The sequence below is a fragment of the Trichosurus vulpecula genome, chromosome 6 (assembly GCF_011100635.1).
Source record: "Trichosurus vulpecula isolate mTriVul1 chromosome 6, mTriVul1.pri, whole genome shotgun sequence".
NCBI classification, from domain to species: Eukaryota; Metazoa; Chordata; class Mammalia; order Diprotodontia; family Phalangeridae; genus Trichosurus; species Trichosurus vulpecula.
The window spans coordinates 27500239-27523579 of record NC_050578.1 but is presented as its reverse complement, the minus strand read 5'-3'; the positions used below and the strand labels follow the sequence as shown (position 1 = coordinate 27523579).

At 39.7% G+C, this 23341-nt stretch overlaps 1 protein-coding gene across 1 annotated transcript in view; it reads right to left on the bottom strand.

The window, feature by feature from the left end:
* Positions 1 to 23341, bottom strand: part of WWC2 (WW and C2 domain containing 2) — a 253626-nt gene that overhangs the window by 10048 nt on the left and 220237 nt on the right. The window lies entirely within an intron of this gene.

Here is a 23341-nt window from a genome sequence, read left to right as displayed (position 1 = left end):
AGCACACACAACAAACGAATAATGAATAATTATGAATAATCTTCTGTTTTACTCAATTCCTCAAGCTAAAAGTTACTTTAAGCAACCTGTAAGCTTTCCTTACAGGATGTAATCCAAGCAAAGTGATGACTGATGACTCCTTGATACGAAACGAAAGATTTGTGAAATTCAAACCTACTTGTGAAATCCAAACAAGGGCTGTTTTCTTTTTTAAAATTAGCAACCATTATTTGCTTGTAATAAAGGTGCTGTCAAACAAACTAGCTTGTATCAAGTATGAAGAGAAGCTAATTCCTGAATAGACTACTAGTTAATATCTCCCTTAGTATCTGCAGACTACATTACTAATGCTGCGGTCTGAAAAGATCCACTTATCAATCAATAGTTCTTTTATTATAGATCTTAATATGTTTCAAGCTGCCCTATAACCTTCCTGACTCCCACTTCCACACCCATTGCCCCCATAATAGGCGCTTACCCTCTCTACTTGTACCCAGTTGTAAATGACTTCTTTATTTAGATCATTTTAGCCAATGAAACAGGCACTCTTTGCCCTATGGCCAATATGCCCTAACTTCCTATGGGGACAGAACTACCATCTATTCAAATCCATATGGTCTTTCGAGGGCTTCATGTAAGTTTTCTCATTCGTTGTCTCCGTTGTGGCTGCTGCCCCTTCCCATAGGGCCTAACGTTTCCCATCATTCTTCTGACATGAAATGAGAGATCTGATGCTTTGCATACATTTCATTCTTACTGCAAAGGATCCTGAATGCGGTTTAGAAGTAGCTGTGTCAATGGTATGCTATAGAAAGATGGTGGGTTTTTTTTTTAAAGTCCTTAATCTTCTCTCAGCTGCTAAAGACTTCTCTTCCAAGGCTAGTTTTCATCTCATCTGTACGTATTTTGAAGGCACCTGTTTATTTACATGTTGTCTTTCCCTATTAGAACGTAAGCTTCTTGAGGGAAGGAGCTATTTTTGCCTTTCTTTCTATCTTTAGGACTTGACTCAGTGCTGGGTACATAGTAATAATAATATATTATATGTAATATATTAACACAGAATTAATATATAGTACATAATAACACATAATATAATATAATAATAAAATAATACTAAACATAATCAGTGTTTGTTGATTGATTCTAGGTGTCTGGGCAGCAAGAATGGACAGTTTAGGAGTTCTTACATTTACTGGTTAAGTGACCACAGGGTAATCTCTTTGAGCATCAGTCTCCTCAACTTTAAAAATATGAGTAATAATATATACACTACCTATCTCATGGAGTTGTCAGTAAAGTACTTGTAAACCATAAAGCACAGTTATTAATGAGAATTATTTTATCATACTAAAAAAAGCTTAGAGTTTTGGAGCAGGATAAGGATTTTAAAATACACTGGTTGATCTTAAGCCCTAACAAGCTAAACATGTTAAGCACTGTAATAATATGAAAAAAGAAAAAAAAATTAATCCAAAGACCCCTTAATTTAAAAACAATAAAAATATGAATTAAAATATATTAACTCTTCTTATGATTACATTTATGTGAAATTAAATAAAATATGCATTAAATGTATAACTTATAAATATTGTATTTTTAAAGTTCATGTCCAATATTGACTACAACAGCATCGATTTTAGGTCAAATCTATAATACAGTTAAGATATGGTTTAATTCAGCACATCTGAAAATTTTATTTTTATTGATGCTTTTTATTGTAATCATATTTTATATAAATGCCTCTTCCCTCCTACTCCAGTTTCCCTTGTAACAAAGATTCACTTTTTTAAAAAAAATAACAAACCTAAACAAAATCCTGACTCTGATTGTATATGAAATACTTTCCCACCTTTGCAAAGAAGACAAGTCCCAAAAGGTATTAAAATTATTCAGTCAAAGGGGCAGCTAGGTGGTACAGTGAGTAGAGCACTGGCCCTGGAGTCAGGAGAACCTAAGTTCAAATGCGGCCTCAGACACTTGACACACTTACTAGCTATGTGACCTTGGGCAAGTCACTTAACCCCAATTGTCCTGCTTTCCCCTCTGCAAAAAAAAAATATTATTCAGTCAAATGGATATACCTGGTTTGTACAATTCCATTGAGGGAAAAAAAAAAGAGTTGGCCAAAGAGTTTAACATAGTGACATAGAGAACACATCTAGATTTTAAAAAATATGTCTGGATGATGGAATCAAGAGTAATGTAAAAGGCTGAAAACAAATGTGTGAAATGGTGGTGTAAGAATTATGTCAAGAATAATAGAGATGGCATCAAAGATATCCAGACAACTCAGAGAAATATGGAAGACCAAAGTCCATTCCCAATAGATGGAGTATATGAGCATATAGGGCAGCTAGGTGGTGCTGCAGTGGATAGAGTGCCAGGTCTGGATTTAGGAAGATCTGAGTTCAAATGTGACCTCAGGCACTTACTGGCTGTGTGACTCTGGGCAAGTCACTTAACTCTGTTTGCCTCAGTTTCCTCATCTGTCAAATGAGCTGGAGAAGAAAATTGCCAAGAAAACCCCAAATGAGGTCACAGAGAGTTGGACATAACTGAAATAACACAAAACAAGAAGAGCATATAGTTCTCAAAAGACCTGCAAACTATTACCAACCACATGAAAGAATTCTCCAGATAAATGCAAAGCAAAACAATTCTGAGTTTTTACCTCACAACTAGCAAAGTGGCAAAGATAACAAAAGAAGGCAATAGTCAAGTGTTGAAAAGGATGTAAAAGTAAAGGCACTGTTGGTGGTACTATGAATTGGCACAACCATTCTGAAAAGCAATTTGGAGTTATTCAATTGAAATGGCTAAAACGTTCATACACTTTGACCCAGAGATTCCACTACTAGAGAACCCCAAGGATGTCATTGATTAAAAAAAAAGGCTCCATATGCCAAGAAATGTTTAAAAAACATTTTTGGGGGGGTAACAAAGAACTGGAAACAAAATAGATGCCCACTGATCAGAGAGTAGCTAAATTGTGCTACACAAATGTAATGGAATTTTGCTGTCCTGTAGGAAATGATGAATATAGAGATATATGGAAATATTTACACAAACTAGTACAAAGTGAAGTAAGCAAAACCAGGAAAACCCAGTATGACTACTACAATGTACACGGAAAGAACGATAACCATCAAAAGACAATCTAGCAGTTATCCAGACCCCTAGAAAGGATGGTCTCACAGAGAGGTTTGAAACGTGTAGCTCTCAACACTCCTAAGTGCCACCCAAACCAGATTCTTATCTGATTTTGACATGTTGATGATATAAACATGTGGCTTTCTTTTTTTAAAAATTAACTAATTAATTAATTTTTAGTTTTTGACATTCACTTTTATAAGATTTTGAATTCTTAATCTTCCCCTTCCCCAAGATGGCATGCAATCTGATATAGGCTATACATGTATAAGTTGTGAAAAAAGAATCAGAGCAAAAGGAAAAAAAAACCACAAAAAAGAAAAAAAAAACAAAAAAAGAGAAAACAGTATGCTCTGATCCGCATTCAGACTCCATAGTTTGGTTTTTTTTTTCTGGATGTGGATAGCATTTTCCATCATGAGTCTTTTGGAGTTGTCTTAGAACCTTGCATTGCTGAGAAGAGCTAAGTCTATCAAAGTCAGTTATCACACAACGTTGCTGTTACTGTGTACAATGTTCTCCTGGTTCTGCTCACTTCAGCCAGCATCAGTTCACAAACATCTGGTTTTCTTAGTCAAGATGTGGACATTATGTATGCTTTACTGGCCCCCATTTCTATTTGAGTTTGACACATCTAGTCTAGGAGACACAACCAGCTTAAGAAACAACATGAAGGTATTCATACTAATCAGTTCTCAAAGATGATGCGATCTTGCCGTCATCCATTGGACATGGAACTTTGGGCAGCTCTTTGAAAAGAGGGAGAAATTTGTAGTCCCTTGGTCCCTATCTGGCTCTTATATGAGGAACAAATCTCATAAACCTGACCTCATTGTCACTTTAATCATTAATTAGCACAGAAAGGAGGTCTTCACGGAAGCTTGTACAGACCCTAAATTCTTAGTGCACATAACCAATTTTCCAAGAGTTGTTCATATCTTCCTCTTAGTAAATCAGTAATTCTCACAACCTGGTTTTGAAACTTGAGTCTCAAAGAAATATTCATTTTACAAATATGCCGCTTTTAGGACAGAAGGAACATCACAAAGTAACTTATTCGATATCTACTTTAACTGGTGGGAAGCAGAGGTACAGATTTTTCAAGTATAAAGCACTGTACCTGACGATGATGATGATGATGATGGTAAAGCTACAGTTTATATAGTGCTTTAAGGTTTACAAAGCATTTAAAACAGATCTAATTTTATCCCCACCACAACCCTTGGGGAATAGTATTCCCATTTTACAGATGAGGCAGTTAAGGCAGATAAAGGTTAAGTCACACAGCTACTGTGACCAAATCTGAACTCAGGTTTTCCTGTCTTCAGATTCAGCACTCTATTTACTGCACCATCTAGTTACTTCTAGTGAACATCTATTCGAGAGGAACGCTTCTCTTTCTGTTTGGGTGTAGCCAGGAACTCTATTAAAAAGTGGTAATTTTACACCTAAAAGCAGTATTATTATAATACTATGTAACTTGTTGGATTGATAACACATTGAAAGTCATCATACTAAGTTAGCTTGGACAAGGACAAATCAGAAAAGAAGGGACCTTTTTTCATTGGATGTAGTTCAATAAGAAGATCAGACTAGTTTTCCCAGTCTGATCAGAAAGGTGTTTTAAGAAGCTCACAAAAACCCCACTCCCAATCTTTTATTGGTTAAACTCCATCTGAAAGGAATTTGGGTTTACATCCCTCTGCTTGAAACAGCTCTTCAGCCTAGCTCTTCAAACAGAAATCTGGGTGGTTGACGTTAATAATTTCAACTTTAAGCATTTTTGTGGTTTCCAGAAAATTACTTTGAAACTTAGTTTCATTGGTTCAAAACAGAAGCCCTCTTATGATGAATGAATCCACCTTAATGAACTCTTGCTGCTCTATCCAAAGCAGCTCACCTGTCTTCGCTCCTTTAAAGCTGTGTTATACAACCCAGCAGTTGTACAGGGTGCCCCTAACATCTGGACACATAGGAAATCTCATTAACATCTCATTAACCGTTTCACCGAAGACTCCGTGTTGTTCAAGCGACTTCTTCTTCTGGGGTATGCAAGGAGAAGGCGGACTCAATGAAAATCACAGATGCGACACACTTGATTGAATGCATAAAGAGTGAATGTGCTCAAATTAAGTGCAATGTGGAGTCACTGCATCAAATTCACGTGAACCTTGCAAAGCGCATCAACCTTTGCATCACAAATGATGGAAATCATATTGAAGATGTTATTTGTTACTGTTCCAATTAAATAAAATGTTGTTGAAAATTCAATTAATTTCATTTCTTGAAAATATGCATTCTTGCCTATGTGTCCAGACATTAGGAACACCCTGTAGACAGCAGGGGCTGAAGGGAGCAGATTTGGGCTAGAAGGCGCTGCATGGCTGCTGAGGCTCTCTGCTCACTGACTGCTGCCATGCACCTACTCACTGCCCTTATGGAATCTCTGTGCTGAGGGATCTGTGTTGCAGGGGTACCAAACAGTTGCAGAGTAGAGAGAGGCTTGTGAGGAGTTTTAGGTGAGGCAGAGTTGCACAAATTATCCCTAGTAGAGATTGCAGCTTGGTGGCATTTCAACCTGATTTATCCAATCCATAACTAGAGGAAGTTCATTATCATTGTTCATCCTTCCTTCTCCAAGAGGACCAATGAAATGGAGGAGGAGGATGTATTGGCTTGCAATTGGATTTAAGTGAGGCAGAGATGTGCAATGTCATCAGCCTCAGAGGTATAACCAAGAAGGGGAAAACAGCAAAGACTAAAGAAATGAATAAGCAAAGGAAAACTCCTGATACGTGGGGTGGGAAGCAAGCCTAAGTTAAGATGGAGGTGATGAATTGAAAAGTAACTGGGAAATACTTAAAATAAATAAAAATACAATAAAGCATGGATAATCACATTTTAAAACTAAGTCAATGAATATGTGGTCCACAGGGATCCTTGTGTACGGATTAATGATCCTTGTTTCTATCTGAATTTGATACCCTTGAGTTAAGACAATCCCAGAGTAAAACTCCAGAAAAGAATAATTCTGTATTAACTACAAGCTAAATCTCAGGGAAAAAAAGAAGAATGTGAACATTAGGGAAGGAACTACTAACTACTGAGGGCCCATGGAATTAGATCACCTTCCAAACACTCAGGAATCAAGACTGGCAGGGAACCAGCAAAGGGCATGGGCTGACCGCATGTTGGCATGTAGAGAGGTTGTGTGATGCAGTGGAAAGAACTCATTTGCCACCAGCTGCTCTGTGTGGTTCTCACTCCAGCAGCAGCATCATGCACCTCCCCTCCAGCTTAGGTTCATCACCAGGAAACTCATCATCATAGAGATTGCTTCAGCTTTGGTCCTCACGCTTCATCAGTACCTTCAGTGGCTTCTGCTCCTCTGATGAGAAGAGGGCTGGAAGGCAGAGCAAAAAACTCCTCCCAGAGCTTTCCTTTAGAGAGGGCTCAAAATCCCAGACATCTCTTTATTTACCACCAGCTGCTCTTCTTGGATGACTCCAACATCATGTCCCCAGCTGGGTATTATACTGCCACCCTACCCCCTTCAGTTTCCTTTTGTGTACTGTCTTCCCCAATTAGAATGCAAGTTCCTTGAGAGCAGGGACTATCTTTCTTTTTTCTTATACATTTCCCCAGTGTTTAGCACAGCGCCAGGCAAATAGTAGGTGCTTAATAAATGTTTATTGTACCTGTTTCCGGTCAGAAAATTTTAAATTAATTTGGATTTTAATCCTAGCGTGGGCCACTTACTTATGGGACCTTGGGTAGCTCTACCTAATGTCAACGGATTTCAGTTTCCTCCTCTCTAAAATGAAAGGAAGGGCTAGACTAAATGACTAATAAGTTGGCTTCTAGCTCTAAATCTATGAATGGACTGAAAGTAACTATAATACCTAATTTAAAAAAAAATAGGTGATAAGGGGTGAAATTAGGATTCTTAATTTTTTTTTTTGGAGGGAGAAAGGCCAGGCAATTGGTGTTAAGTGACTTGCCCAAGGTCACACAGCTAGTGTCAAGTGTCTGAGGCTGGATTTGAACCTAGGTCCTTCTATCTCCAGGGCCAGTATTCTATTCACTGTGCCACCTAGCTGCCCCACTGAAATTAGAATTCTTGATGAAAGAAACTAATATAGAGTGAAGTCAGCAAAATCAAGACAATCTACATGATGATCACAACAATATAAACAGAAAGAATAAAAATTAAACTGAGGGCTCTGGAATTAAAAAGATTGCTTCAGAGAAGAGTTAAGAAAATTTACGTCCCTTTCCTGTGCAAAGGTTGGGGCATTAGGAACACGGAATATTGCACACACTGTTGGCTATGGTTGATGAGTTGACCAAGTTTGCTCAATTACTTTCTCCCTCTTCATTTTTTACTCTTTGTTATAAAAAGTAATTTGCCAGATGGAGTAGGGGAGAGAGGGATAATATTTAGAAGTTAGGGAGATGTAAAAACAAAAGATGTCAATAAAAATAAAACTGAGAAAAGAAAAACTTAAGAGAATAAACAGCTCAGTACAGAAGTGAGAAAATGTTAGCAAAGTAGACAATTTGGTGGAAATTCAAGAAACACAACTAACAATCCAATTATATAGCCAAAAAATTAGAGCAAAGTCAAAAAAAGAGAACTGAAAGACCAATATGACATATCTCTCAAAAACAACTGACCTAGAAGACAGAACAGAGATAATTTAAGAATTTTCCACCTCTCAGAAAAACATGGTTAAATAAAATATCTGGATACCATATTGCAAGAAATTTTTAAATATTGTTCAGAAGTACTGAACCAGAGAGCAAAATGAAAACTGAACTCAAAGGCTACCACTTGGGAGAAATCCACATCACCCACCAAATGAATGGGACTGCCAAGCTCCCTAGCTTCTAGGTAAACGAAACAATAGGGCAATCTGCCAGGAAGAGACAGATCATGCACAAAGGAAACCCAGTCAGAATCATGGAGGACTAGGCATCAAAGTCAAGAAAGGAAAGGTAAGAATGTAATACAGTAAAGGAAAATATCCTACACCAAGAGCAATGGAGAATAGACATCTATCTTATCCTACAGGAAAATAGAAGGGGAAGAGGATAAGAGAAGGAGTGGTGGTGGTGACAGAAGGGAGGACTGACTGGGGGAAGGCGTAGTCAGAAGCAAAACACCTTTGGGGAGGGACAAGGAGAGAAATAGAATAAATGGAGGTAGGGGGAACAGGATGGAGGGAAATACAATGAACAATAGTAATTGTGAAAAAACTGTGAAAAAATAGTAATTGTGAAGAAAAAATTTGAACTAAATTTCTCTGATAAAGCCCTTATTTCTCTAATATATAGAGAACTGTGTCAAATCTGTAAATATAAGAGCCATTCCTCAATTGATAAATGATCAAAATATGTAATCAGTTTTCAGATGAAGTAATTAAAGCTATCTATAGCCATATGAAAAAATATTCTAATTCACCATTTATTGGAGAAACCCAAGTTAAAACCATTCTGAAGTACTACCTCGTACCTATTAGATTACATAATAGGACAGAAAAGGTAAATGACAAATTTTGGAGGAGATGTAGGAAAAATGAGACAACGTACTGTTGTTGGAGTTGTGAATTGATTCAACCATTCTATAGAGTAATTTGGAACTATGCCCAAAGGGCTATAAAAACATGCATACCCTCTGACATAGCATATTACTTACTACTAGGTCTGTATCCCCAAAGAAATGATGAACATAAAGGAAAAGGACCTCTATGTACAAAGATATTTATAGCAGCTCTTTTCTGGGGTAAAGAATTAGAAGCTGAGGGGTATGTTCATCAATTGGGGAATGGTTGGATCAGCTGTACATAATTGTGATGGAATACTATTGTACTATAAGAAACGATGAGCAGGATGCTCTCAGAAAAACCTAGAAAGACTCACATGGGTTGATACAAAGTGAAATGTACTAGGTATGGAGGAACAGCAATATTGTAAGATGATCAGCCGTGAACGATGTAGCTATTCTCAGCAATGCAATGATCCAGGACAACTCTGAACGACATAGGATGAAAAATGCTATCCATCCCCAGTGAAAGAACGGATGGTGTCTGAATATAGACGGAAGCAACTTTGCTTTTTCACTTTCTTTATTATTCTTGAGGTTTTTTGGTCTATGTTTTCTTTCACAACATGACTATTATGGATATGTTTTGCATGACTGCACATATATAACCTATATCAAATTGCTTGCCTTCTCAATGAAGCAGGGTGGGAAGGGGGGAAAGGAGAGAATTTGAAACTTGAAGTTTTAAAAATGAAGGTTAAAAATTGTTTTTACATGTAACTGGGGAAAAATTAAATACTAAATAAATTTTTAAAAGACCTATGGGGATAGAAAAGGGAAAAAAAGAGTATCTTTTCTTACAAAAGTGAACACAGAATAAGGATTTTTGTTGGTACTGACAACTTCCATCACTTTCAAGAATTCCTACTGAGAAAATTAGTCTTCAATAGGCAAATACAGTGGTCAGATTCCTTAGGACAAGAGTTTCTGTTTTTATCGCATTGTACTACTTGACAAAACAGCTATTAACGATAGAGGATTTTATTGGGTAGTAATGCAATTGGGCTCTACATCCTTGCTTCATCATGGACTCTGGGGTCTCAAAGGTTATGCCAGTAAGTGGAGCATAATTTCTTGTAGGTCTTCTACCAAGCAGGAAAGCCTCTGTGTATGAGCCAATTAACAGGCTATATGTTCATAAGGCTGGAGCCCCTCATCACCAGACTGGCCCTCAGCCTGATCACCCTGTCGTTACAGCAACCGTCAAAGACTTTCAATGAAGCCACAGAGGAGTTACAGTCTATGTTGGTGGAAAGAACACTCACAGAGATGGAATCACAAGTCACCAAACTATTAAAGAGTGTCTTTATTTGACTATATGCAGTGAGATGATCCCAACATTTATTGAAAAAATATTCAGACATACTTTAATACTTTGATGGGTTCATGATCTCATGGGTGTGGCTACTCTTTCTACCTGTGTAGACTACAACCTACCGATGTCTTCTTGTCTATGCCCTGCCATAATTCATGCCCAGAAGCTCCATGAATGAGTTGAAAGACTTTTCCACACCCATGGGCACCATTGTAGACCTTGACCTATCCACCCTTGCTGTTTTTCTATGTAACCAACTTCCCTCATTTTCTAGTCACATTCGCTTGCCCTTCCTGATGTTTTTTATACCACTTTATTCATAATAAAGTAATTCCAATGTTAATTAACTCTGCTTCTGCCTGTAGTGCCTAGCATATTGTTACATTAGGAACCAAAAAAAAAAAAAGAAATGGCAAAATGCAGGACTTTTGTACTGCCTTTTAAAAGGTAATTTCCCTTGATCACACAGGATTCCCATCTTTATTTTTACTAATTGTATAAAACTGCAGTGTCCGAGTTACACTCTTTTCTCCTACCCAAAGTTTGAAATCTCTTATGGTGGGTTTATTTTTTCATGCCCTGTTCCACACCTACTTCCCAAGATGCACAATATGCTCATTTGTTTCTACCAGATACACAATTCCCTTGCAGCACCGGATGCTTGTAAGATTTTAGCAGTTTGTTAATAAAACGTCCCATGAGGAACAAAGAACCAGCTAACGGAATAAGAAATACTGCTCCCCTAAAAAGATTAACTGAAACAATACATCTGACATAGTATATGTGCTTGCCTCTCTCATAAAGAAAAGCCTTTCGGTTTCATTATTACTCCCTGCAACCCTCCCCACTCCTATTCTCCCCTGCAGTTGAAAGTCAGTTTGGTACCTTAGGAGAAAAATGTTTTAAACCAATCGCATTCTCAAGCACTGCCCAGTACACATAGAAAGAGGTCGTGTTCTGGAGTGGTTAGGGCTAAAGCCTGGGAGTTGTAAATCAGGTGAGGATTTTACTTCACTAGGCTTGGCTGGCAGTGTGAGTGGTAAATTACTGCGCTGTGATGCACTCTCATCATCTACCATGAAAATGATCATACTCTACTATGGCAGCTAGGGGACTACGAGGGAGAATTAACCTCCTCTTGGATAAGAGCAAGGCAAATGATCACTATGTGTTGGATGATTAGAATTGGCATTCCAATGACTTATCTAACAGAAAAGATATGAAAAACTATGGAGAATTTCGAGTGATGAGTTTATAAATTAGAAGGTGTGTATTTTGGGGACTAATGGTGAAATTTAAATGACCAGAAGAAGAAACCAACACAGACTCCTATTACACCAAGGGTTCTTAAATGGGGGTGTGTGGATGTCTATAAAAATATTTTGACAGCTGTGTTTCAATATTATCTGCTTCCTCTGTAATCCTGTGTATTCTATTTTATGCATTTAAAAAACCACTAGGCTGCCAAAGTGGCTTGGAGACCAAGATTAGGTATTGTTTCAGATTAAGCAATATTGGAATAAGTTTTATTTAGAAGTAATTGTGCTGCTGCTATTCAGTCATTTCAGCTGCGTCTGACTCTCTGTGATCCCATTTGGGGTTTTCTTGGCAAAGAAACTGGAATGGTTTGCCATTTCCTTTTCCAGCTCATTTGACAGATGAAGAAACTGAGGCAAACAGGGTGAAGTGATGTGCCCGGAGTCCCACAGCTAGTGTCTGAGGCCAGATTTGAACTTAGGAAAAGAAGTCTTTCTGATTTCCAGCCCAGTGCACTATCTGCACTGCCTAGCTGCCCTCAGAAATAATTGTAGACACTTTCTTTTGTGTAATGAATGCCAGAGAGATTAGCTTTCATCTTAAGGGTAAATTGGATGAACCACTAGGCGCCTGTTAGAGGATTTACAAGACCTTACATGTAGGTTTCTTTATTGATAATAAAGAATTTCATAAAGCATCGTGGACCTTAGAAATTATCTACAAATACAACACTTGCAACACTCTGGATATAGATGTGACTTCAGAAACAAGATCTTTGCATTCTCTTGCTTTTAGAAAATTTCCTGGCCATAGTTTGTTAGCACAGAAGTTAGCTGATTCAGCACATCCTTAGAGAACAAATAGCATCTAGCAAGCCTCATTTTCTCTTCTGAGCTTTAGTGGCATCTCACAGATTTTCTATAGGACATCTCAAACTGGCTGACCCACAGACATTTCCAAATTTAACAGGTCCGCAACAGAACAGAGACATAATATCTCCCAGACCAACTTCCCAAATCCACCCCCTCTTCTGAAATTTCCTAATTCTTTTGAGGACACTTCAATCCTTTCAGCCTCCCAGGTTTGCAACCTTAGCATTATTCTCAACTCCTCACCCTACCTCACCTATCACTGAGTCACCAAATCTTGTCGAATCCACTGTTCTTCTTCTCACTGTTCCCTCAGCTCTAACCACTAACCTGCCTGGCTTCCTTTAAGACCTAACTGAAATCACACTTTCTACAGGAGGCCTTCCCCAACTCTTCTTAATTTTAGTGCTTTCCCTCAGGTAACTGTTTCCTATTTATCCTCTATATAGCTTGCCCCCAAAATGTGTTTGCATGTTGTCTACCCCATTAGATTGTAAGCTCCGTGGGGGCATTTTGCCTTTTTTTTTGTACCCCCAGCACTTAGCACAGTAATAGTGGCTTGGCACTTAATAGGAGCTTAATAAATGTTTATTGAATAAATATTCACACCAGTGCCACTTTAGTTCAAGCCTTATCACCTTTAACTGTTTCAAGAGCCTCTCAATGTGATTCCTGACCTAAAGCTTCCCCTTCCTTCATTCTGCTCCATTTTCTCATCACTCCCAAAGTGATTTTCCACACGTGGTTGTTTTACTATGTCACTCCCTTAGTAAATAAATTCCAGTCACTCTCTATTGCTTCTATGATAAAATATAAACACCTCCATTTAGCTTTCAAAACTTTGCTTAAATGGGCCCTTAAAGCCTCTGCTGTTATCTCTACCCATCCCCCAAACGATGAAGAAGGAATGACTTTGTATTTATTTTGTATATACTTATATCTGGAGATGTTGCCTCTGTGCTAAAAGTGGGAATTGTTTATTTATTTTTATGTCCTCTATGTCAGATAGAATGTAACCTCTTGGAAAGCAAGAGCTATCCAGATTTTGTCTTTGTGACTCCAATGCCTCACACAATGATTGCCAAAGAGACTGTGGCTTCCTCCATCCTTCCCTCCCTTCCTTCCTTCCTCCCTCCCTCCTTCCCTTCCTTCCTCTCTCCTTTCTTTCCTCCCTCCCTTCCTTCCTCCCTCCTTCCCTTCCTTCCTCCCTCTTTCCTTTCCTTCCTTTCCTTCCTCTCCTTCCTTTCCCCCTTCCTTCCCTTCCTTCCTCTCTCCTTTCCTTCCTCCCTCCTTCCCTTTCTTCCTTCCTTCCTTCCTTCCTCCCTCCTTCCCTTCCTTCCTCCCACCTTCCCTTCCTTCCTTCCTCCCACCTTCCCTTCCTTCCTTCCTCCCTCCTTCCCTTCCTTCCTTCCTCCCTCCTTCCCTTCCTTCCTTCCTCCCTCCTTCCCTTCCTTCCTCCCTCCTTCCCTTCCTTCCTCTCTCCTTTCCTTCCTCCCTCCCTTCCTTCCACCTTCCTTCCCTTCCTTCCTTCCTTCCTTCCTTCCTTCCTTCCTTCCTTCCTTCCTTCCTCCCTCCCTCCTTCCCTTCCTCCCTCCCTTCTTCCCTTTCTTCCTTCCTCCCTCCTTCCCTTCCTTCCTCCCACCTTCCCTTCCTTCCTTCCTCCCTCCTTCCCTTCCTTCCTTCCTCCCTCCTTCCCTTCCTTCCTTCCTCCCTCCTTCCCTTCCTTCCTCCCTCCTTCCCTTCCTTCCTCTCTCCTTTCCTTCCTCCCTCCCTTCCTTCCACCTTCCTTCCCTTCCTTCCTTCCTTCCTTCCTTCCTTCCTTCCTTCCTTCCTTCCTTCCTTCCTCCCTCCTTCCCTTCCTCCCTCCCTTCTTCCCTTTCTTCCTTCCTCCCTCCTTCCCTTCCTTCCTCCCTCCTTCCCTTCCTTCCTCCCTCTCTCCTTTCCTTCCATCCTTCCTTCCTTTCTTCCTTACCCATCTCTGCCAGGTAGCAGGGCATGAGCTGAAACCTCAGTGTTATAATCTGCATTTCTCTTACCATTACTGATGTGAAGCATTAATATTACTTTATGGATCATATTAGGTAGTTGTGAGCACTGAATTCATAACATATTAAAATAATTTTAACTGTTAATAATGTATTGTATTATCATAAGTCCCAGAATTACTGAATGTTAAAGCTGAAAGGAACCCTAGAGATCATTTTGTCCAATTCTCTCATACTGAGTGAGGAAATCAAAGCCCAGAGAGAAGACAATGGTCACACAGATGGAGCAGGGATGTGAACTGTCTTGTCAGGCAACTGTCATGTAACCTATCTGGGTCTCAGTTTCCTCAAGTGTAAAATGAAGTGGTTGAACTGGATGGCATCTAAAGTTCCTTCTAGCTCTAACCTATGATCCTGAACTAGAAAACCAGAAGCTATATTCTTGGGGTTGACCTATTGTTGTATTTCCAACATGGCTCTTATCACCTTGTCAGGTCTGCCTTTTTCTAGTCCAAATCTCTCTTGCTGGGCCACTTCCCCCAAACCTCTCATAGGATGATCTTCAAGGGATTGTGTCCTAGTCCCCTTTACCTTACCTGACATCCAAGAAACTGCACCATCAGATTTGCAGAACTGGGATATGGGCCAAATCCCTAACAACAACGCGGTCAAATGGAAGGATCTTATCGGGTCACATATAATTCATCTCGACCCCAAAGTACAGATGTGCTAAAAAAAAACACTCAGTTTTTCTCCAGGACTTCATATGCCCTGTTCAATTGTCCTACTGACCAAGGCAGATTCTTCTACAGTCTCTTAGGTGTCTCATGTGCTTCTCTACTTATAAGCAGAAGTTGTCTACTATAATTTTGGAAATTGTCCAGGGTGAACGTCAAGTGTGACAAAGGCAGTGAGACCGATTTTCTTGGGTGGATTATGGAAATAGGACTTATTATTTCCAGGTATTCATTGAGAGAATATCTCTCAGATCTTATTTGTGGGAGACCAACATTACGCCAACCAACATTCAGTATTTGGGAGGTTAAGTAGTTTTCTGTGATGGGGTGGGCTATGATGTGACTACCCTTGAAGGTTGCTCAAGCAGAGTAAAGGCCACAGAAGCTAAGGAAGTTGAGGGAAATGATAAGTTTTAATCATTTCCAGGAGTATTGACCGTGATTTTGTACACACTTACCCAGAGATACAATTGCTATAAAATATATCATGATCACCATATAACCAATCACAATCATGACCTGACTCTCTGGAATTCTTGTCCTCCTCATCAACCACCTTTTCACCATGGAGATACGTCTACTCTAAGGCCCTGCTTTCCTAAATGGTCACTGTCTACCTGGATCATCAACTAAAAAAAAAAAGGCCCACTCATGCTTTACTTCACTCACAACGTAACTCTCTAGTCCTCTTTTCCTCTTCTTTGCCACTCCATCCACCACCTCTCCCCAGTCTTTTAGCTCTACTGTCCTCTATTAGAATGTAAGCCCCTTGAGGGAAGGAGCTGTCTTGCTTGCTTGTATTTGCATCTCCAGCACTCAGCACAGTATCTAGCTTAACAAATGTTTTATCTCTGTGTAATGCAAAGGGCAGATGACTCACACTTCCTCAGTTGAAATCTGGCCTCAGACACTTACTAGCTGTGTGACCCTGGGCAAGTCACTTCACCCCGTTTGCCTCAATTTCCTCATCTCCTCCAGTATCCTTGCCAAGAAAACCCCCAAATGGAGTCAAGGAGAGTCAGACACAACAGAACAACAACAACGCAAAGACAGCATGGTACGATGGAGAAAGTGTTAAAATTAGGGTCAAAATCTTTGTTTTTATACTGCCTTTATGACCTAAACTTCCTGGGCCTCAGTGTCCTCATTTGTTGAATTAGTAAAAATGGAATATTCCAGATAAAAATCCCATGAAGGGAACTGGAATCCTTATAATACCCATTCACAATATAAATTTCTTTGATATTCACACTTAATGATGATGATGATAGTCATCATCACCATCAATGCTTACATAGCACCTACTATGTGCCAGACCCTCTGCTAATTGCTTTGCAAATATTTCATTTGATCCTCAAAACAACCCTGGGAGGTAGGTGCTATTATTATCCCCATTTTGTGGCAAACAGTGTCATGCAGCCTCCTAATTCTACATTTCATCTGTGTTTTTGGTTTGCAGAAAACTACCATTTAATAGAAGGAAAGGACAATAATTAAGAGAAATACAAGATGCACCTCAGTTTCTGACAATATTCATCAGTGTAACAGAGGGATATATAATTACAATCATGTAACAAACTTGTCATAAAGCAGGAAATCAAACTGTGATGTATATTTTCCCTGGAAGAGTTCAGAGTGTTTTATCGGAAGCTTAACACGTCCTAAATCTACTTAATGGTTTCTCTGAGTAAGGTAGCTATCCCATTACAAACAAACTGTTGATTATTTAAGTAAAATCAGTACTCAAAACCGGGGAAATCTTGAAAACTGCAAGTCAATGGCTATTACGAATGCAATCAATGAGGTAGAGAATTTAATTAGCTTCTGATGCCATGGGAAAGGGCCCTCTTTCTGACTACATCTAACCTCTTAAACAAGTTTCCTTACTTTGTCATCATGCAATTACAATCCAAGGTTAAGTATAATTAGCAAGGCAACAAATTTGTTTTCTTAGGAAGGCAATTTATTAGGCCAAAACACGAAAATAACTATTTTGGACCACAGACAATCTTATTTTCACTAGGGACTAAAAAAGCTAATTGAATTTTTAACATTTTATCAACAGAGTCAAATGAACGTGGCATTTGTTAATGTAAACCCCAGAGCTTGGTTAACCAGGGGAGACACTAGCTCGTGTCTCTGGTGCTGGTGTTTTAGAACAAGAATAATAACAATAATAAGCATTTATAGGGCACTTTAACATTTACAAAGCACCTTACCAATATGATCTCATTTTATCCTCATAATAACTCTGGGAGATGCTAGTAATCCCTTGGAGAACATTTAGCCATGACCCTTCATTTTGCACAAGGGAAGTCTGAAGCCAGAGATACAAAAGGATTTCCTCAAGGTCACAGAGCTGATAGAGGTGGGGACAAGGCTTTTACGTGGGTCTTATGCCTCCTGGTTCAGCGCTCTTCTCAACGCAATAAAGAAAAGTTCTAAGGCTGTTGTAATTTCCTGAAGCTTCTTGTGTTCTTGTGGTGAACACAGATAGAAATGCTTTGGTCTCTGGGGCAGAAAAACAACACAACTCAGGACAAAAACCAATGGGTTCAGCTTGAGTACTTTATAAATCCAACAGTGGAGAGAAGTAAGCATGATGAGGTGAAATCTGTGGGTACCATTTAAAATCACATATGCTCTTTACCATAGGATGAAAATCAGTAGCAAGAAGAGAAGGAGTTGTTTCTCACGTTTCCATAGACCTGAAGGAGCCTTTAGAGATCATCTATTTTAATCTCTTCATTTAGTAGAAGTAAAACAGGCGCAGTGAGAGAAAAATGACCCACTGAATATCACAAAGTTGTTTACAGAGTTAACTGGAATCGAAAATCAACTCTCTTGATTTCCAGTCTCGAGTTCTGTCCATTATACAAACTACCTCATTTTACTAGTTTATATAATCGCTTTTCTCTCTTTAAAGGATATTTTCAGTACTTTGCTGGATCTGACCTTATTAGTGTGGGCACCACCACCCTCCCCCTTGGTAAGGCTGAAATCCAATGATGGCTTCTTGGAAAATAGCTGAATTTTATGCTATAATCCCTTTTTAGGACTTTATTTGTAAAACACTAAACTGAATAGGTTTTCACCTTCTAAGATTATTTCCAAAAAGTTACTATTTTCTATGACCTATTTCAAAGCTGAAATAATAAGACAGCTAGTATTTCTATTGCTTTATACAAACAGTACCTCATTAGACCCTCACAAGAACCCTGTGAGGTAGGTATGACTCTTCTCATTTTTCAGATGTGCCTCGCACAGGGTTACACAGCCAGGAAGTGTCTGAGGCCAGATCGAACTCAGGTCTTCCTGACTCTACACCTAGCACGCCATCCCCTGCACTGTCTAGATTCTTTGTGGTTAAAAGAACACTGGACTTGGACAGACTCAAGAAATCTGCATTTCAATCCTGCCCGTGATGGTTATTAGCTGTGACCATGGGCGTGTCCTTTCTGACTTTCAATTTCTTCTCCTATAAAACAGAGATCTATAGGTATTTCATGGGGTTGGTTCTGAGGAAAAGACTTGGGTGGTGTTGTTCTTCAGTCGTGTCCAACTCTTGTTTTTTTAGCAAAGATGATGGAGTGGTTTGCATTTCCCTCTCCAGCTCATTTGATAGATAAGGAACTAGAGCAAACAGGGTTAAGTGACTTGCCCAGGGTCACACAGCTAGTCTGAGGCTGCATTTGAACTCAGGTCCTCCTGACTGCAAGGCCTGCACCTCGCTAGAATTAGGGGACATCTTGAAAACACTTCAGTCAGCCTCAGCCTAAGTTTATTTTGGACTTTTCTGGCTTCAGCTGCACTGTTGTGGTATGACTCTGTTTACAGTGTTGAATGAGAGACACCCCTGTAAGGGGAAGGTCCTTGGTGCCTTCTGCCCTTTGAGGTCATATAGACTTGTGAAAGGATCTTAACCTCTGCATTATTTCTCATCTGTTCCAAGTGAAAGAAGTAGAACCTCCAATCTTATGAATTTTGAAAGATCAGGAAGGAATCGTAGGGTTTGGATTGGCCAGGGGTGCAGTATCTATACCCCCTGGAGCAGGGAGTGCCCTGAAGGTGTGACCACTGACACAGTGGTAGGTCAGATGAGGACTCATCTAGTACCGATGCCATGTTTGGAGCTGAACTTGGTGCGACAATGCTATATGGGAACTGAGCTAAGTTGAGCCTATTTCCCCAAAGACCAAGGTGGTAAAGAGGAGAGTATGCCCCCAAGAAGCTTGGGGGAAGTGTTGTACGTTTGCTTTTCCTATACCTTTGAAACAGATCTGCCTTTGTCAAAGCTAATTGATATTAAGTGATTAGATGGAACTGAGGCACTAGTTACTGACACCTAACAGATGGGAAAACAAGGCTGGTGTGAGCTTGAGCAAGAGACACCCAAACCCCTTGTGTATCCTAGAATCCTAAGGGGCAAATACAGTCTGCCTGGCTCTGGCTAAGTGGGACGCAGCATACTTGCTATATTTATATGTTGTAATCACCCCTGTCTTCTAAAAGCTATGATCATTCTCTTGAGGGATTGTTTTTTCATTTTGTCGTTGAATCTCCAACAGTGAGTACAGCGCCTTGCAAAGGAGAATCATTTAATAGATGTTTGTTGGATTGGATTTGACTTCTCTTGATCTATTTCCTCATCTGTAAAATGCAAGGTAGGACCAGATGTCTTGTGAGGTCCCACCCAGATCTAAATCTATGATCCTATGACCTTAACAGACACTAGCATCTAGGAATCTCTGCTCTCTGCATTACTGGTTCACTATTGGAAAGACTTGAAATCTGATTAGCGTCCCTTGATCTGTCTATAATGAACTGACCTCTACCTATATCATCAACATGAGGGATGGTAAGAAAATGCCTCTTCTTAAGAGGTCTTAAGAGATAGGAAAAATTGACTAAAAGTGGCTTTAGATTAAACTGAATTGGTGAAGGTAGAGCACAGAAGGCTTTGGCCGGAGGTGTACAGAAGCTATTTTGTTCCAATTCTGAAAACTCAGAAACATTACTTACCTGTGAGAGCAGACACTAGTGAAGCTGGTTCCTAGTTTGGACACAGGAAAAATCAAGAGCACAATGTGCACCAGCCTAAATATATATTCTCAGAAGATAATGTTTTATCAGAGGGACAATCAAACTGTGTGACAAAGCAAGAAACACCAGACTCTTTAGAGTCAGAAGATTAGGGTTCTGGGGCAGCTAGAAGGCACAGTGAGTAGAGCACTGGCCCTGGACTCAGGAGGACCTGAGTTCAAATCCGGCCTCAGAAACTTGACACATGTACTAGCTCTATGACCTTGGGCAAGTCACTTAACCCCAATTGCCCTGCCAAAAATAAAAAAACAAAAAAAGAAGATGACTTGGGTTCAAAACCCAGCTTTGCCAATTTTTCGCCATGGGGCTTTGAGCAGATCACTACCTTACTTGCACTGGCTGCCTTGAAGAGCTGTAAATAAAGTGTTCCATAAACTGTAAAGACCTTTATAAATGTGATTCACAAGAGAACACTGGTGTTGGACAGATGGGTTTTTACAACATCAAGCACTTCAAATCAATAAAAATGCTGCCTCATTTTCCAAAATATAATCTAACCTGATCTCCTTCCACTCTTCAAATCTGGACCCAGCTCATTGTCCAACTTGGATCGTCCCTAACCAAGATATACATCTCAATCCAATAAGCATTTGTTAAATATCTCTTATGTCCCTGCCTCAAGTCTCTCCCCAAGTCTCTCTCTCGCCTGTTATCCATTCAATTATCGAAGTGCAAAGATAACTCACCCTTTGAGTACTGCTGCCCTAAGTACTTTATATTTTCAGTTGTTGTTCGTCCTTCCTTTTCAAAGAGGATCAATGACATCATGGGGTGACATCTTGACTTGTACATAAGCTAGATTTAAGTGAGGTAGATCTGCACAAAGTCGTTAGCCTCACTATCTCTTCCAGAGTCATCAATTTCAGTAATGCTAATAACAACGTAGGTGACCATGATATCTATCTATCGATATATCAATATATATCTATATCTATCTATGCACATAAACAGATTTTTTTTTACTATACTTCCCTAGGATTTGAGGGAATTGTGGCTTAGTTGCTTGTAGATTTGTTTTCCTCATGTTTACATGAAAACTATTACACTAAATGTAAAAATTTATTTAACTGTTTTATGTTTTGTATAGTGAGAACCTGGGTAAAAGCCAGTACTTCAAGTTTTGTTTGCCTTAAGTACAAAAGATAACCTATTGTGATTGATGTGGTGAACATTTACATGTATAAAAATAATAGTTTTTAAAAAACCTTATTTGTAGGTATGTGATTGGGGGCAAAGAAGAGATGCAAGAATGAGAAAATCTGAGAGCAAACCCTTTCAGTGGGAGGAATTAGAGGGGAGATGGTTAGGGAAGCCTTCACCACCAGGCAGGCATGAAGAAAGTGAATTCTAGGGCTAAATGATAAATGCACTGGTGGAAAATGGCAGCATGAAACTGGGGAGCAGTTAGTGATCCAGTCTGGCTGCATGGCAGTTTATAAAGAAGAATAACATGGAATAGGGCTGGAAAGAAAGAAAGGGCGAAGCCAGACTGCAACGCTTGAAATCTCTGGGCTAAGACATTCACCTTGCATCCTGTAGGTGAAAAGAAGCCTCGGATTACTTCTGAGCAGGAAGCTACACACACCTGTGCAGTGGCAATATTATTCTGGGGGCTGTTGGGGTTGGAGAAAGGAGAGACAGGAAGCAGGGAAAGCCACTAAGAGGCTATTGTTTATGTTCTTCCACCAGTGCTCAACTGTTCAGAAATGCACAGTGACATTTACAGGCATTTCCTTTTTAAAAACGAGTATCGTGACTAACATGGAAATGTTTCACATGACTACACATGTATAACCTATATCAAATTGCTTGCCTTCTCAAAGAGGGGGGTAGGAAGGGAGAGAATTCAGAACTCAAAATTTTACAAACAAATGTTTTTACATGTATTGTTTTTACATGTAAATGGGGAAAAATAAAATACTAAATAAAAAACAAAAAATCCCCAAATATCTTGCACCTATGAGTGACTAGCTCCAGAAGCTCCAAAAAGAAAAAAAAAATGCCCAAAGCCACTTTGCTGACCTCTTTAAAGGCAGCCAACAATAGGTACTGCTCCAGAGGGTATGTCTGTTTATGGGGACACATTCCTATCCTACCAGGTAGCAACTGTGGCTGGAAGGGAACAGGATTCTCTCTTGTTTTTCTTCTATTATGGGCAACATAGTTTTTTGAGGTCAAGCGTGGGCATCACAGAATTAGAGAATCACAAAAAAGATTTCTCCCTGTTAGACCCTCAGCAGCCATCCCGCACAAACCTTAGCCCAAAATGAATGCCCTCTAAAACACTCCCCCGCCCCCCCAGGCAATCCAGCCTTTGTGTGAAGACCTCCAGGGAGGGAGGGGAAACTATTAACTCTCAAAGCAGTCAATGATTCCATTTTTGGATAGCACTTAATTTGCCTCTTTGCCACTTCTATCTGTAGCTCCTGGCCCTGCCTCCTGGGTCAAAAAGAACAAGTCCGACCCCTTCTCATGGAAAAGCCCTTCACACAGCTTGAAGAAAGCCATTCTGTTCCTTGCCACCAGTGCCTTCTCTTCTTCAGGCTAAACAGCCCCAGGTTCTCCAACAGTAATGACTCGAGGCACCGTGTTATTCTGGTCGTCTTGCCCTAGCTGCTTTCCTGCTTATTAGGAATCTGTATCCTTCCTAAAATGGGGTAGCTGGGGCTGAACACAATGCTTTAGATGTGCTCTGCTCAGAGCGAAGGACAAAGGGATCACAACATTCTTGTTCCTGGCAGGCGTGCCTCTCTTAAAGGACAATATCTCATTAGCTTTTTTTGGGGGAGGGGGGGTGGGAAGTTGTGTCATATCACACTGTTGAATCCTATTAAGCTTGAAGCCCACTAAAACTCCCTGTTCTAATCACTACAATGATCTAAGACAATTCTGAAGGATTCATGATGAAAAATGCTATCCACCTCTAGACAGAAACTGAGTGCAGATTATAATTTTTTCACTTTCTTTTTTAAAAAAACATTTTTTCCCCAATTAGATGCTAAAACAATTTTTTAACATTTGATTTTTTTTTGAGGGGGGAAGGCAAAGCAATTGGGGTTAAAGTGACTTGCCCAAGGTCACAAAGCTAGTAAGTGTGTCAAGTGTCTCAGGCTGAATTTGAACTCAGGTCCTCCTGACTCCAGGACTGGCGTTCTACCCACTGCGCCACCTAGCTGCCCCTAACACTTGATTTTTTAAAAAAAGTTTTGTGTTCCAAAATCTATCCCTCCCTTCTTCCCTCCTCCCTGAGACAGTAAGCAATCCGATATAGGTTATACATGTGCAATCATGTAAAACATTTCCACATTATTCATTTT